General features: G+C 46.7%; 1 long non-coding RNA gene across 1 annotated transcript in view; it reads right to left on the bottom strand.

Annotated features, from left to right (window-relative positions):
• LOC105707232 (uncharacterized) overlaps positions 1 to 14,463 on the bottom strand; it is a 59,068-nt gene that overhangs the window by 8,451 nt on the left and 36,154 nt on the right. The window lies entirely within an intron of this gene.

Genomic DNA, 14,463 nt, shown 5'->3' with positions numbered 1-14,463 from the left:
TACATAAAGAGCCTTGCAGAAATAGGTGAAGGGATTAATCTTTTTAAAATAAATGCTATATATTAGGAAAAGAATAAATATTTTAGAGCCAAGTTAACAAGTACTTCAGCAAAACATATTAGTTTTATGCAAGGGATTCTGTATCCTGTATGGATACAATCTGTCGTATATAAAAGAAACAGATTCTTAACTATTGACTCTTTTTAGCAAATGCAACACATCATATCCGACTTGATATTTATAAAAGGTAGACTGTTTCTAAAACATTGTATAAGCTCAAAGAAAAAAATGCAACCCATCTATTAATATATAAATATACTATTGTATATTTATGATGAGCCATCATAAATGCCCATTCATTGGCCTTTAAGAATAATCACAAAATATTTCTGTCAAATTATACAAATTTGTTGCTGAACTGCCTATCAGGACAGAAGTCTTCAAAAGACAAATCCGGTCAAATAATAATATATTTTAATGTCAACTTAGAAAAAACAAAGGCAATGTAAAACATCCCCTCTTATTGCAGATTACCTTAACATATACTTCCCAATTACACTCTTTAGTGTCCATTTCTAATCATGCTTTCTTGTCTAGAAATATCTTTGAGTCCTACTTTTCCAGTCAACAATGCAAGGGAGATTTTGCAAACTCCAATACCTGTGCAAGCTGGCTTCTGGAAACAAGCTATTTAAAAGATGGCTTGTGAACACTTGTAAAGGGATACAGGGGGGCCAGGTGCAGTGGCTCACACCTGTAATGCCAGTGCTTTGGGAGGCAGGCGTGAGCCTGATTGACAAAATCCAACAGCCCTTTATGCTAAAAACTCTCAATAAACCAGGTATTGATGGAATGTATCTCAAAATAATAAGAGCTACTTATGACAAACCCACAGCCAGTATCATACTGAATGGGCAAAAACTGGACACATTCCCTTTGAAAACCGGCACAAGACAAGGATGCCCTCTCTCACCACTCCTATTTAACATAATATGGGAAGTTCTGGCCAGGACAATCAGGCAAGAAAAAGAAATAAAGAGTATTCAATTAGGAAAAGAGGAAGTCAAATTGTCTCTATTTGCAGATGACATAATTATATATTTAGAAGACCCCATTGTCTCAGCCCAAAATTTCCTTAAGCTGATAAGCAACTTCAGCAAAGTCTCAGCATACAAAATCAATGTGCAAAAATTACAAGCATTCCTATACACCAATAACAGACAAACAGTCAAATCATGAGTGAACTCTCATTCACAATTGCTACAAAGAGGATAAAATACCTAGGAATACAACTAACAAGGGATATGAAGGACCTCTTCAAGGAGAACTACAAACCACTGCTCAAGGAAATCAGAGAGTACACAAACAAATGGAAGAACGTGCCATGCTCATGGTTAGGAAGAATCAATATCGTGAAAATGGCCATACTGCCCAAAGTAATTTATAGATTCGGTGCGATCCCATCAAGTTAGCATTGACTTTCTTCACAGAATTGGAAAAAAAAAAAACAAAAAAACGAAACAAACAAACAAAAAAACCTTAAATTTCATACGGAACCAAAAAAGAGCCCACATAACCAAGACGATCTTAAGGAAAAGATAAATAAATAAATAAAGCTGGAGTCATCATGCTACCTGACTTCAAACTATACTACAAGTCTACAGTAATCAAAACAGCATGGTACTGGCACCAAAACAGAGATATAGACCAATGGAACAGAACAGAGGCCTCAGAAATAATGCCATACATCTATAACTATCTGATATTTGACAAACCTGACAAAAGCAATGGGGAAAGGATTCCCTATTTAATAAATGGTGTTGGGAAACTGGCTAGCCATATGCAGAAAGCTGAAACTGGATCCCTTCCTTACACTTTATACAAAAATTAACTCAAGATGGGTTAAAGATTTACATGTAAGATCTAAAACCATAAAAACCCTAGAAGAAAACCTAGGCAATACCGTTCAGGACATAGGCATGGGCAAGGACTTCATGACTAAAGCACCAAAAACAATGGCAACAAAAGCCAAAATAGACAAATGGGATCTAATTAAACTAAAGAGCTTCTGCACAGCAAAAGAAACTATCATTAGAGTGAACTGGCAACCTAAGGAATGGGAGAAAATTCTTGCAATCTACCCATCTGACAAAGGGCTAATATTCAGAATCTACAAGGAACTTAAACAAATTTACAAGAAAAAATCAAACAACCTTATCAAAAAGTGGGTGAAGGATATGAACAAACACTTCTCAAAATAAGACATTTATGCAGCCAACAAACATGAAAAAAAGCTCATCATCACTGGTCATTAGAGAAATGACCATCAAAATCACATTGAGATACCATCTCACATCAGTTAGAATGGTGATCATTAAAAAATCAGGAGACAAAAGGTGCTGGAGAGGATGTGGAGTAATAGGAATGCTTTTACACTGTTGGTGGGGGTGTAAACTAGTTTAATCATTGTAGAAGACAGTGTGGTGATTCCTCAAGATCTAGAACTAGAAATACTATTTGACCCATCATCCCATTACTGGCTATATACCCAAAGGATTATAAATCATTCTGTTATAAAGACACATGTACATGTATGTTTACTGCAGCACTGTTCACAATAGCAAAGACTTGGAACCAACCCAAATGCCCATCAATGATAGACAGGATAAAGAAAATGTGGCACATATACATCATGGAATACTATGCAGCCTCAAAAAATGATGAGTTCATGTCCTTTGCAGGGACATGGATGAAGCTGGAAACCATCATTCTCAGCAAACTGACACAAGAACAGAAAACCAAACACCGCATGTTCTCACTCATAAGTGGGAGTTGAACAATGAGAATACATGGACACAGGGAGGGGAACATCACCCACCAGGGTGGGAGGCTAGGGGAGGGACAGCATTAGGAGAAATACCTAATGTAGATGATGGGGTGATGGATGCAGCAAATCACCATGGCACGTGTATGACTGTAACAAACCTGCACGCTCTGCACATGTACCCCAGAACTTAAAGTATTGCAAAAAATAAAAGATATCTCTGTCCTTGCTGAAATTCAGAGAAGCAGCATCTCCTCTAATCTTGGGAATGATGGGGAAAGGGGAGTGGATGGAGAGTCCCACTAGAGGACTAAGTGGCTGTGGAAAGGAATATGCGCAGAATGTGCTGGCTTCTGCAGCTGACAACTTGCAGGGATATTTCTGCATGCCGTAAGGACCAGTGGTTATTCCCAGGCAGTCATTTTTCCTAATAACTTGGACTCATCAAACCTATAGTCATTATGAAGCCAATAATATAAACGGGAGATTTGGGGTTCAAAAAGACCTTAATAGGCAGTAATGATGGGAGCAATCTTATAAGGCTACGTTTGATAGTAATAAACATAAAACCCTGAAATTCAATCTAGAAAAACAAAACCTATCTCCAAGGTGGGAAGATATGGCAGGATCACATGGAAAAGAGGCCGAGAAGACTTTAAATATGAGTCGACAGTGTGGTTAAGCAGTTGAAAAGAGTTACTTCAATCTCGGGCAGGAGTGGTAACTTAGGAGCTCAGAAGCTGGTGGTGCCTGTTTTCTCCCAATGTGGCTGTGAAGCACAGAGAGCTGGTCCCTGATGAGAGAAGAATGAAGCAATGCCCACGGTGGAGAAGGGACCCTGCCACGTGTCAGCCTGAGACTGCGGGTGAGTGACATGAATTGTATCCTGGTACCTCATGTCACATTTTCCTTTTCTTTTTAAGCAAAACTTAATTTTTTTTAAGAGATAGGGTGTCACTTTGTCACCCAGGCTGGAGTGCAGTGGTGCAATCATAGCTCACTGTAGCCTTGACCTCCTGGGCTCAAGAGATCTTCCAGACTCAGCCTCCTGAATAGCTGGGACTACAGGTGCCTTTATTTCCCTTCTCTAATTCGAGTTAGCTCAGGTGGATTTGGGATTGGATTCATAACCCAAGTCCTACTCAAAGCACATGTTGTAAGGACTGTGAGAGATGGGCAGGACAGGACCGCTAACAGTGAGTGGTCTAGTAAGGCCAAGTGGTTGAGGATCAGAATGAATGGAGATCTCCTCTTGCTCTTCCAGAATCTTCTGGTGGAGGGGATGCCGGGGGAGTGAGGGGACCTCTGGGGCTCTACTCACTCCAAGATTCTTTTTAGTTCTAAATTTTCACCTCATGGTGAAAGCAGTATTTAAAAAAGAAAGGGTCAGGCATGTGGCTCATGCCTGTAATCCCAGCACTTTGGGAGGCCGAGGCAGGCAGATCACAAGGTCAAGAGATTGAGACCAGCCTGGCCAACATGGTGAAACCCCATCTCTACTAAAGATACAAAAACTAGCTGGGCGTGATGGCATGCACCTGTACCCCCAGCTACTCGGGAGGCTGAGGCAGGAGACTTGCTTGAACCCGGGAGGTGGAGGTTGCAATGAGCCAAGATTGTGCCACTGCACTCCAGCCTGGGCAACAGAGTGAGACTCCATCTAAAAAAAAAAATTAACCCATTCTCACTATATAGATAATGGAAGTGCTGAATGCAGAAGGAATGGGTTAGAGATCTCCAAGGGAATGTCTGTGGTCCTCAGTGACTGGCTAAATACGGTTGAAGAAGGAGAAGAACGTGCATAGAATGTTAGTGTTGGAAACACCTTTGAGGTCATGGAGTCCAACCTTCCCATTCATTGTAGGAGAAAACCAAGGCCTGGGAGCATGGGTTGCCTTGCTGTAGGTCACAGGTGCTGAGGCAGAGCTAAGGTCTCTGTCTCCTGCCTCGTAACCCACTGTCCTGTACAGGACAGCAAAGTTTGGGGCCGTGATGGGTGGGAGGAAAGAGAGAAAGGAGGTGGGAATAATTTGGTTTCACGTACAGTCAGCATGAGATAATAAATGTAATAACTCATCAATGTACCCAACCCAGTGTCATTTGTGGGTGACAGTAATCATTAGATTGTGTAGTGGTTAGGACACTTCTGGGTGCAGGAAACACAAAACCCAATCTAAGCTGGTAAAGGCAGAAGGATAAGCCAGGCTCCGTGGCTCATGTCTGTAATCCCAGCACTTTGAGAGGCCAAGGTGGGCGGCTTGCCTGAGCTCAGGAGTTCGAGACCAGCCTGGGCAACCTCATCTCTACTAAAATACAAAACATTAGCTGGCCATGGTGGTGCATGCCTGTAGTCCCAGCTACCCAGGGAGGCTGAGGCAGGAGAATTGCTTGAGCTGGGAGGTAGAGGTTGCAGTGAGCTGAAATCCCACCACTGCACTCCAGCCTGGGCAACAGAGTAAGACTGTCTCAAAAAAAAAAAAAAAAACAACAGGATAAGTTACTGGCTCAAATAACTGAAGTTTCCAGGGGTAATGCTGGCTTTCCAGGTGTCTGAGGCAGAGGCTCAAATGCCAGCAGGCCCTGGCTTCTCTGTCTGGACCCCCTTCTCAAAAGTGTCTCTCTCTGAGGTAGCAAAATGACTTCCAGCAGCTCCAGCTTCCCCACCTTGTGACTGTGAGTCTAGCAGAGAGACACTCTTGAAAAAAGAGTGGCCTCAGCTGGAGGTAGGCGACATGGTGGCCCCAGCCAGGACAGTGGGATTTTCTTATTGTTTGAGGCCTAGCTCGGGTTATTGTTCACCCTAGGGTGGAGGGTGCAGCCCCACCCAGGCCACCCGGATTCAGAATGGGCATCAGGGCTCCTTATCACAGCAACAGAAACCCATTCTGCCTGCCCCCAAGACTCACAGAGGGCGAGGGCTTCTCTAGACGCAGGTGCCGGCCAACAGGCAGGACCGACACCCGTGAGCATGGGGAGGAGTGGGCTCCCAGCCTGGATCCAGGAGAAGCGCTGTTGGGACACTGGGCAGCCAGCACCCGAGTCAGAGCGGAAGGCAGCCTCTCACAGCTGCTGTCACCACCCCGCCCGTGCCTGTCCCGCCTTTCAGTATGCACCAGCAAACTTCGACCTGTGGGTGCCTGCACCTGTGTGCCTGGGGCTTCCCCACCAGAACTGCAGAAGGCCACTCAGCCTGTGGATGGAGCAGGCTACTGAGGAAGCAGCCACCAAGAGCAGCCCTCAGCCCTCAGGGTGAGTGTCTGCAGCTTCCTCGCCGCTTGGATGGGATGATTCTGAGGCACGTGTTTTAGACTGTTTCGCGGGGCTTTTTTCCCCCACGGGATTCAGTGCAGATGCCCACGCGGTTCTGAGCTCATAGCACAGCCTCACTGGCGGCCTCCCTTCCCTGAGTCTCTTCCTCATTTCCATCTCCTGCACCTCCCACATAAACCATTGGTGCTAGAACCCTCGTCTAGTGAATGCTTTGGGGGTGACCCAACTAGGACACAGCTACTCTCTGGGACCTGCTTGGGGACAGCAACTTCACCTGGAAGACCCGCTCTAGGCCCTTCAGATGGGCTGGGAAGGAGCCCCACAGCAGGTCTTCAAACAGCAGTGGAACACTTAGACAGGTGGAGAAACCATCCCTGCTGCTTTGGAAAAGGAGGGGCACCAAAGACTTGGGAAGGAGCCACCACCTCTCCTTCAGCTGCCCCCATGTTCTTCATGGGCAGCCCTCATGGACAGGGTGGGAGAATAGGAAGGTCCTGTGTGCCTGCAGGAGGAGTGGGGGTCCAGGCATGCAGGCATGTGGCACAGCAGGGGTTACCTGTGGAGGCCTGGGTGCCTGTAGGAGACCCCAGGTTTAGAAACAAAATTCTCATTTTATGATTCAAGACAATGAGAAAAGAATAGTTTAAGGAAAACGTCTCTCTATAGGTTATATTTCATAGTTTGCATTAATATTTTATAGAACTTAGGTCAGGTGCGCAGTGACTCATGCCCGTAATCCCAGCACTTTGGGAGGCTGAGACGGGTGGATCACCTGAGGTCAGGAGTTTGAGACCAGCCTGATCAATATGGTGAAACCCTGTCTCTACTAAAAATATAAAAATTAGCCGGGAGTGGTGGCAGGCACCTGAAGTCCCAGGTCCTCAGGAGGCTGAGACAGGATAACTGCTTGAACCCAGGAGGCAGAGGTTGCAGTGAGCTGAGATTGCACCACTGCACTCCAGCCTGGGTAACAGAGTGATGCTCCGTCTCAAAAATAAAAATAAAAATAAATTATAGAACCTATATTCTGTGATAGGTTGTATCTGTTTACTAAGGGCTGCCTGGAATAGGATGCATAAAATGAACCACTAGGATAAAGCAACTAACCCCAGTGTCCAGTAAGCCCCCATGAAGGCTTCCTTCTATCTTCTGCGCCTCTACAGCTGGAAAATGCTTGTTTAGAAGGACCTTCCTAAAAAAAGAGTGAGTGGATGCTGCCCTCCAGTGGCCAAGTGTGCCAGTAAAGCATGTCAGAAGAGGACCAGGAAGCAAAGTCAAACCCTTCTCCCGGCTTCCTCCCAGGGCTCCTGGGACTGCTCCTAGTGGGAATACGGCTGGGGTATTCCTGGGGGGCTGAAGGGGCTTGGATCTGTGCCACAAAGGGACAGCAGAAGCAACCAGGTGCATTTAGCAGGAGAAAAACAATAACATTTACCGAGCACTTAATTTAGATTGGCCTAAATCTCAAGCAATTGACATCCCTTTAATCATCACACATACCATTATTATCCCAACTTAAAAAAATAAGTCCAGGTTACGTGGCTCATGCCTGTAATCCTAACACTTTGGGAGGCTGAGGTGGGCAGATTGCTTGAGTCTAGGAGTTCAAGACCAGCCTGGGCAACATAGTGAGACCCCTATCTCTACAAAAAAAAAAAAAAAAAAATTAGCCAGACATGGTGACACATGTCTGTAGTCCCAGTTGCTACTTGGGAGGCTGAGAGGGGAGATCCCCTGAGCCCAGGAGGTTGAGGCTGCAGTGAGCTATGATCACACCACTGTATTCCTGCCTGGGTCACAGAGAGAGACCCTGTCTCAAAAAACAAAAACAGGAAGCCATGGCCTGAGATCACCAGTGAAAGACAGAGCTAGGACTTGAAACTATTTCTCTCATCCCCAGAAGCAATGTTTTAACCACTTCACCAGCGGTTCTCAAACTTTGCAATACCCAAGAATTGTTTAGGGAGATTGGTAAAGAGGTAGCATGTAGGACTCTGTCCCCAGATATTCTGATTTTTTTTTTTTTTTTTAAAGATGGAGACTTGCTCTGTTGCCAAGCTGGAGTACAGTGGCGCGATCTTGGCTCACTGCAACCTCCACCTCTTGGGTTCAAGCGATTCTTCTGCCTCAGCCTCCTGAGCAGCTGGGATTACAGGCACACACCACCACACCCAGCAATTTTTGTATTTTTAGTAGAGATGAAGATTTCACCATGTTGGCCAGGATGGTCTTGATCTCCTGACCTCGTGATCTGCCCACCTTGGCCTCCCAAAGTGCTGGGATTGCAAGTGTGAGCCACCACACCTGGCCCGATTCTGATTATTTCTAAGAAGAGCAAAGACAACTGGGAATTTGTCCCTAGGACATTCTGAGTGGGGTTCAGTAATGGAAACAAGTTCATGAAGCACATTTGAGAAGTGCTAGATTAAAACCTCATCATTACCAAGAGGGAGATTTTGTATGCACAGAGAGAACTTTCTAACGGTCCTATCTGTATTATGATCCAACTTACGCTGCATGCCAGCATTTGGATCAATGCTTTCATATCCACAATCTCATCTCCTCTTGGTGGCTCTTTGAGTAGGCACCTCCAGTTTGCAGATGAGGATACCAGGCTCTGACACCTTCGAGAGAGAACTAACCTCTCGCTGCTTTTTTCTGATTTGCGGCCCTGCACCTGCTTCATTTGGCATTCCATTATGTGCTTACCATGGGTCTCCCCATGGAAATTGTGCACCTTGATGTCGTTGAGGGCCTTTGAGTGTCGTCTGGCGAAGGTCACAGATCATATCTGTCGAGCTGAAATGCCCTATCTGCTGGGAGCAGGCTTGTGCGATGAGAAACCAGGGGACCTATGGAGCAGCTGCCCCAGCTGTCACTAAAGTGACGTCAATCCTGGTGTCTGGAGCTGTTAATCCCTAGGGAAAGGTCCTGTGGGGGACAGAAAGTGCTCTAACTGGACATTTGGGAGCTGAGTCCTGGTCACCTTGGGGCTGCTTCTCAGGGGAACCTGCCAAATGCTATTAAATCAGAACACGTCCTCCACAGGCAAAAGATCCCATGAAGACAAGCCCAGGGTTGTCACAGGGTCCCAGGAACCAGGGCAGCACGAAAGCTCTGGGAAAGGTTGGGAGCAGGGTGAGGCCAGCGATTTCACAGTTTGGGCCCTGTCGCTCCCAGTTCCTCCCCAGGATCAGTAGGGTGGCCTTCGCTTCCACCCCTGAAGGTGCTCCTCTCCTCGCGTTCTGCCCCTCACGCTTTCCTCTCTATACCATGTTGTATTGGCTGATTTTTTTTTTTCCATGAATCAAGTATCACTTTTATAATCATATATTAAAAAGTTTAATTTGGAGAAAACTACAAATGGAATGATCTCTAGGAAAGCAGGCTGTAGGGGAGAAAAAGTAGGATCTTTCCCTCACCCATTGAGAGGTTCATGGCAGGCACCGTATAACGAAAGACAGATTGACAAGAGGAAAGCTTAACAAATATATTTAACCAGTTTTATGTCACATGGGAGCCTTTAGAAATAAAGACCCAGGGAAACAGCATTTGCGTACTTAGGTCTGATGAAGAATGGACAGTTGTGCAGAATTGCGGTTGGACAAAAAGAGGGTATGACCTAATGGTAATAAACTGGGGGAAGCTTAGAGAGACCTTTTTCTTCAGACTCTCCTTGGCCTCCAGATATGGGACAGGACACCTGTCACATAAGGGTCTTCAGAGGAAAAGGGAGGAGGTCAAAGAGTGACCTTCCTAAGTTTTATGGCTTGCTTTGGAGGAGAGAAATTCTAGTTTCCATGACCTGCTTTGGAGGAAAAAACATCAGAGACATCTTTGTTTCTGTGGCCCTCCCAATACCCTACAGCTCAAAATCCTCAGCTGGTGGGGGTGGTGGCTCATGCCTGTAATCTCAGAAACTCAGGAGGCCAAGGTAGGAGGATCGCTTGAGCCCAGGAGTTCAAGGCTGCCCTTGAGCCCAGGAGTTCAAGGCTGCTGTGAGCTAGGATCGCACCACTGCACCCCAGCCTAAGCAACAGAGTGAGGCCCTATCTCAAAAAAAAAAAAAAAAAAAAAAAATCCCTGGCATGCCAAGGCACCATGCTTTGGGGTATTGCAGGGGAAAATAATAGCCCCCATGGGTTTGTAGTTAGAAAGAGCCCCAGATTAACAAGAGAATAACAGAAGTTTGTTAAATGTATATTTTATGTACGCATGGGAAACACTCAGAGAATGAATAGTTTTTAAAGAGGTGGCTTTGAATTCTAGCTTATGTAGCGTCTTCAAGAAAGAACAGTCCATTTTTAGAGTGGTGACAAGACAAAGGAAAAGGGCTTTGAGTCTCTAGGAGCAGCAGCTTGTGGGGAAGGCAGAAAATGGCAGTCAAAGGCTAGTCAGTAATGCTTGTTAATGTAGATTCCTCTGGTACCATCTCCAGGCTGACAGGGTCTAAAGCTGTCTTAAGTGGCTAACCTTGTTCTCCCTGCTGGAAAGAGGGTTGGGGCAGGGCGAGATGGCTCATGCCTGTAATCCCAGGACTTTGGGACCCCAAAGCAAGCAGATCACCTGTGAGACCAGCGTGACCAACATGGTAAAACCCTGTCTCTACTAAAACACAAAAATAAGCTGGGCGTGGTGGCAGGAGCCTATAATCCCAGCTACTTGCAATTCAGCTTGTTGAGAGTAGTAGATGCAGGGAGGGTGGCAGCTTCTATGATAGGAGTGTGGGAGACAACAGCATAGCCAGCCTTTCCTGGAGAGGACTGTTTAGGTTTTGAAGAGCTGCCATCAATAAACCACGTGTGATCAGAGTCTGGAAGAGGGCAAAGAGAGGTGGGGAAAGGGGAGACAGCAGTGTGGGTTAGGGAGACACAGCCGTGCGGTGCGGGACTTGCATTTGTTTGGTATTAGGTGGGAGGCAGGATTAAAATCGGGGCCGTGTGCAATAGCCACAGTGGGAGTTTCAACAAAGAGCGAATAGAGGTGGATAAGACGTGGGGCAGATGACAGATGTGGAAGATGTGCAGAGGACACTGAAGCCTGAAGACTGTGAGAACGGTTAGAGCTGGAGGAGAACCAGATGAAAAGGTGTCACTGGGAGCAAGATCAGATTGCACACATGAAGAACTACCTCGCGAGGCTTGGTCATGGATTGCTAACCTGGCCTAGCAGGCCAGCTTCAAGTATACAGAAGGTGGGCCTTGCGCCTACGGTAATCTAGAATTTGGAATTGCCCTTGGCACACGAGTGGCTCTGGTAGGACCCAATGGAGCAGAGACGTCCACTATTCCGAAGCTGCTAACTGGAGAGCTGCTACCCACAGATGGCGTGATCCGAAAACACTCTCATGTCAAGACAGGCCGTTACCATCAGCATTTCCAAGAGCAGCTGGACTTAGATCTCCCGCCTTTGGAGTACCTAATGAAGTGCTACCAGAGATCAAGGAGAAAGCATTCTTCTATTCTGTGAGACCTAGACAATTTTTGTCAACAAATGGGCAAATGGTCTGAGGTGTCACATGTCCAGACATTTTGTTTTACACTCCAATCCCTCCCTAATCTCTGCTTTTGATGCCACCCATCCCAAATTTTCCTTCTCTCCCTTCCATCCGCTCCTCCTACTCCACCAGTGATTCAGAACCCTCCTGTCCATTGACTGTTCCGCCCTTTCTTCTCCCCACCTGTCCGAACCAGGCCCTAATCCAGGACCTAATCCCACGCCCCAGAGACTTCCTCCTCTTCCCCTGCCCACAACCCACCTCCTTATGCCGTCCCCCACCATTTCACCTCCCCACCTCATACGCGGCCCAGCTTACAGTGTAGTCCCGCAGCTACCTCCTCTGCCCTTGCCCAACAATTCCCGCTTCAAGAGGTGGCCAGAGCCTAAGGCACAGTTAGGGTGCACGTTCCTTTCTCTTTATCCAACCTTTCCCAAATTGGCCAACGGTTAGGCTCCTTTTCATCAGATCCTCCAATACTTAACCCAGTCCTGTAATCTCACCTGGAGTGACTTAAATGTCATCCTTACTTCTACTCTCACCCCTGTAAAACACTTATCACCCAATCATCCCCTAACATTAAAAAAGCTACAGAAATAAAAATCTGGCCCTCAAACCCCACAACAGGAATTAATCAACCTCACCTTAAAGGTGTTCAATAATAGGGAAGAAGCTGCCTGGCGGCAGTGCATCTCAGAATTACAAATGCTTGCCTCTGCCGTAAGACAAACCCCAGCCACACTACTGGCTCACAAAGGCTTCAAAGTGCCCAGACTGCAGCATCCAGCCGCCCCTCCCAGACCTTACTTCAAGTGTGGGAAACCTGGCCACTGGGCCAAGGAATGCCTGCAGCCCAGGATTCCTCGTAAGCCCTGCCCCGCCTGTGCAGGACCCCACTGGAAGTCCGGCTGTCCGACTCACATCGCTGACCCTCGATTTGGCGGCTAAAGCCTGATGCTGCCCAAACATCTTGGAGGCCCCCTGGACTATCACAGACACCAAGCTTCAGGTAACTCTTACGGTGGAGCTAAGTCCATCCCCTTCTTAATCACTCCACACTAACTTGTCTCCTTGGCCTCCATAACTGTTGATGAAATTGAACACAAGGCCTCCAGTCCTCTCAAAATTCCCCAAGTCTAGTGTCAATTAGGCCAGCATTCCTTTCCTAATCTTCCCCACTTGTCCAGTTCCCATTAGGCCAAGATATCCTAACAAAATCATCTGCCTCCTTCGCTATTCCCGGGCTACAGCCACGCTTCACTGCCGCCTTGCTCCCCAACCCGTACCTCCCTCAATAGCTCCCCTTATGTCCCGCTACCTTAACCCCAGGGTGTGGAACACCACCTCCCCATCCATCCTGTAGTGCCAAACCCCTGTACTCTCCCCGATTTCTCTAAAGCTCACCCGAATTCCTAAGGAAACTTAAATGCCCTGTGCCTGTCCATCTTGCCGCTTCACCCTCTTCCTCCATTCCGTGTGACAAGAGAGTTGCTGGTTCCACCCCCAGCTGTCACCCTTAACTGTCTTCTAAAGTAAATAAATAACCTTCTTTTCCAAGGTACCCCGTGTAACTTCTCTGCCTATTCCTCCTGCTCCCTTGGCCGCCCCACATAATTGCATCTATTATTTCCAACTACCTGTACAAAACCCTTAACCCATTCTTTGCGATACCAATTCAACCCAACCCTTTTCCTTATACACTGCTGAAATTCAGGGTCGTGCAGCTGGAGTTCTGACAGAAGAGCCAGGTCCGCATCATGTTGCCTTCCTCTCTAAACAACTTGACCTCACTGTCCTACGTTGGTCCTCACGCCTATGTGTGGCAGCCGCCGCTGCTCTACTCCTTCTCGAGGCTTTCAAAACCACAGGCTATGCCCCGTTCACTCTACACAGCTCTCACAGTCTTCAGGCTTCAGTGTCCTCTTTGCATCTTCCACATCTGTCATCTGCCCCACGTCTTATCCACCTCTATTTGCTCTTTGTTGAAACTCCCACTGTGGCTATTGCACACGGCCCCGATTTTAATCCTGCCTCCCACCTAATACCAAACAAATGCAAGTCCCGCACCGCACGGCTGTGTCTCCCCTTTCCCCACCTCTCTTTGCCGTCTTCCAGACTCTGATCACACGTGGTTTATTGATGGCAGCTCTTCAAAACCTAACCAGTCCTCTCCAGGAAAGGCTGGCTATGCTGTTGTCTCCCACACTCCTATCATAGAAGCTGCCACCCTCCCTGCATCTACTACTCTCAACAAGCTGATTGATAGCACCACACATGCTCTCACCTGGCAAAAGGGCTAAAAGTCAACATCTACACCAACTCCAAATATGCTTTCCACATCCTCCATCACCACGCTGTCATCTGGAAAAAAGGGGCTTTCTCACTACACAAGGATCCTCCATTATCAATGCTTCTTTAATAAAAGATCTCCTTAAAGCTGCCCTTCTCCCAGCCAAGGCTGGAGTCGTCCACTGTAAAGGGCATCAAAAAACTTTAAATCCCATTGCCCAAGGAAATGCTTCTGCCAATGAGACGGCCAAGGAGGCAGCAAACGTACCAATATTCCCATCAGCGGGCAGTATTTTTCTTTTCCCTTAGTCTGTCTACTGATTTCTCTGCTAGCATCACAGACATATACGATACCTTGTCCGTCCTTCAGGCTCAAATCGACTCTTCAGCTGAAGTTGTCCTTCAGAACCATCGTGGCCTCGACTTACTAGCTGCAGAAAAGGGAGGACTCTGTATATTTCTAAATGAGGAATGCTGCTTTTACTTAAATCAGTCCAGTCTAGTTTATGATCATATCAAAAGGCTCAAAGACAGGGCCCAGAAATCTGCTAACCAGGCAAATAACTACGCCGAATCCACCTGG

The sequence above is a fragment of the Aotus nancymaae genome, unplaced genomic scaffold (assembly GCF_030222135.1).
Source record: "Aotus nancymaae isolate 86718 unplaced genomic scaffold, 86718_ANA_hifiasm-v0.15.2.pri h1tg000011l, whole genome shotgun sequence".
NCBI lineage: Eukaryota > Metazoa > Chordata > Mammalia > Primates > Aotidae > Aotus > Aotus nancymaae.
The sequence above is the reverse complement of the archived record's forward strand: the minus strand, read 5'-3'. Positions and strand labels throughout refer to the sequence as shown.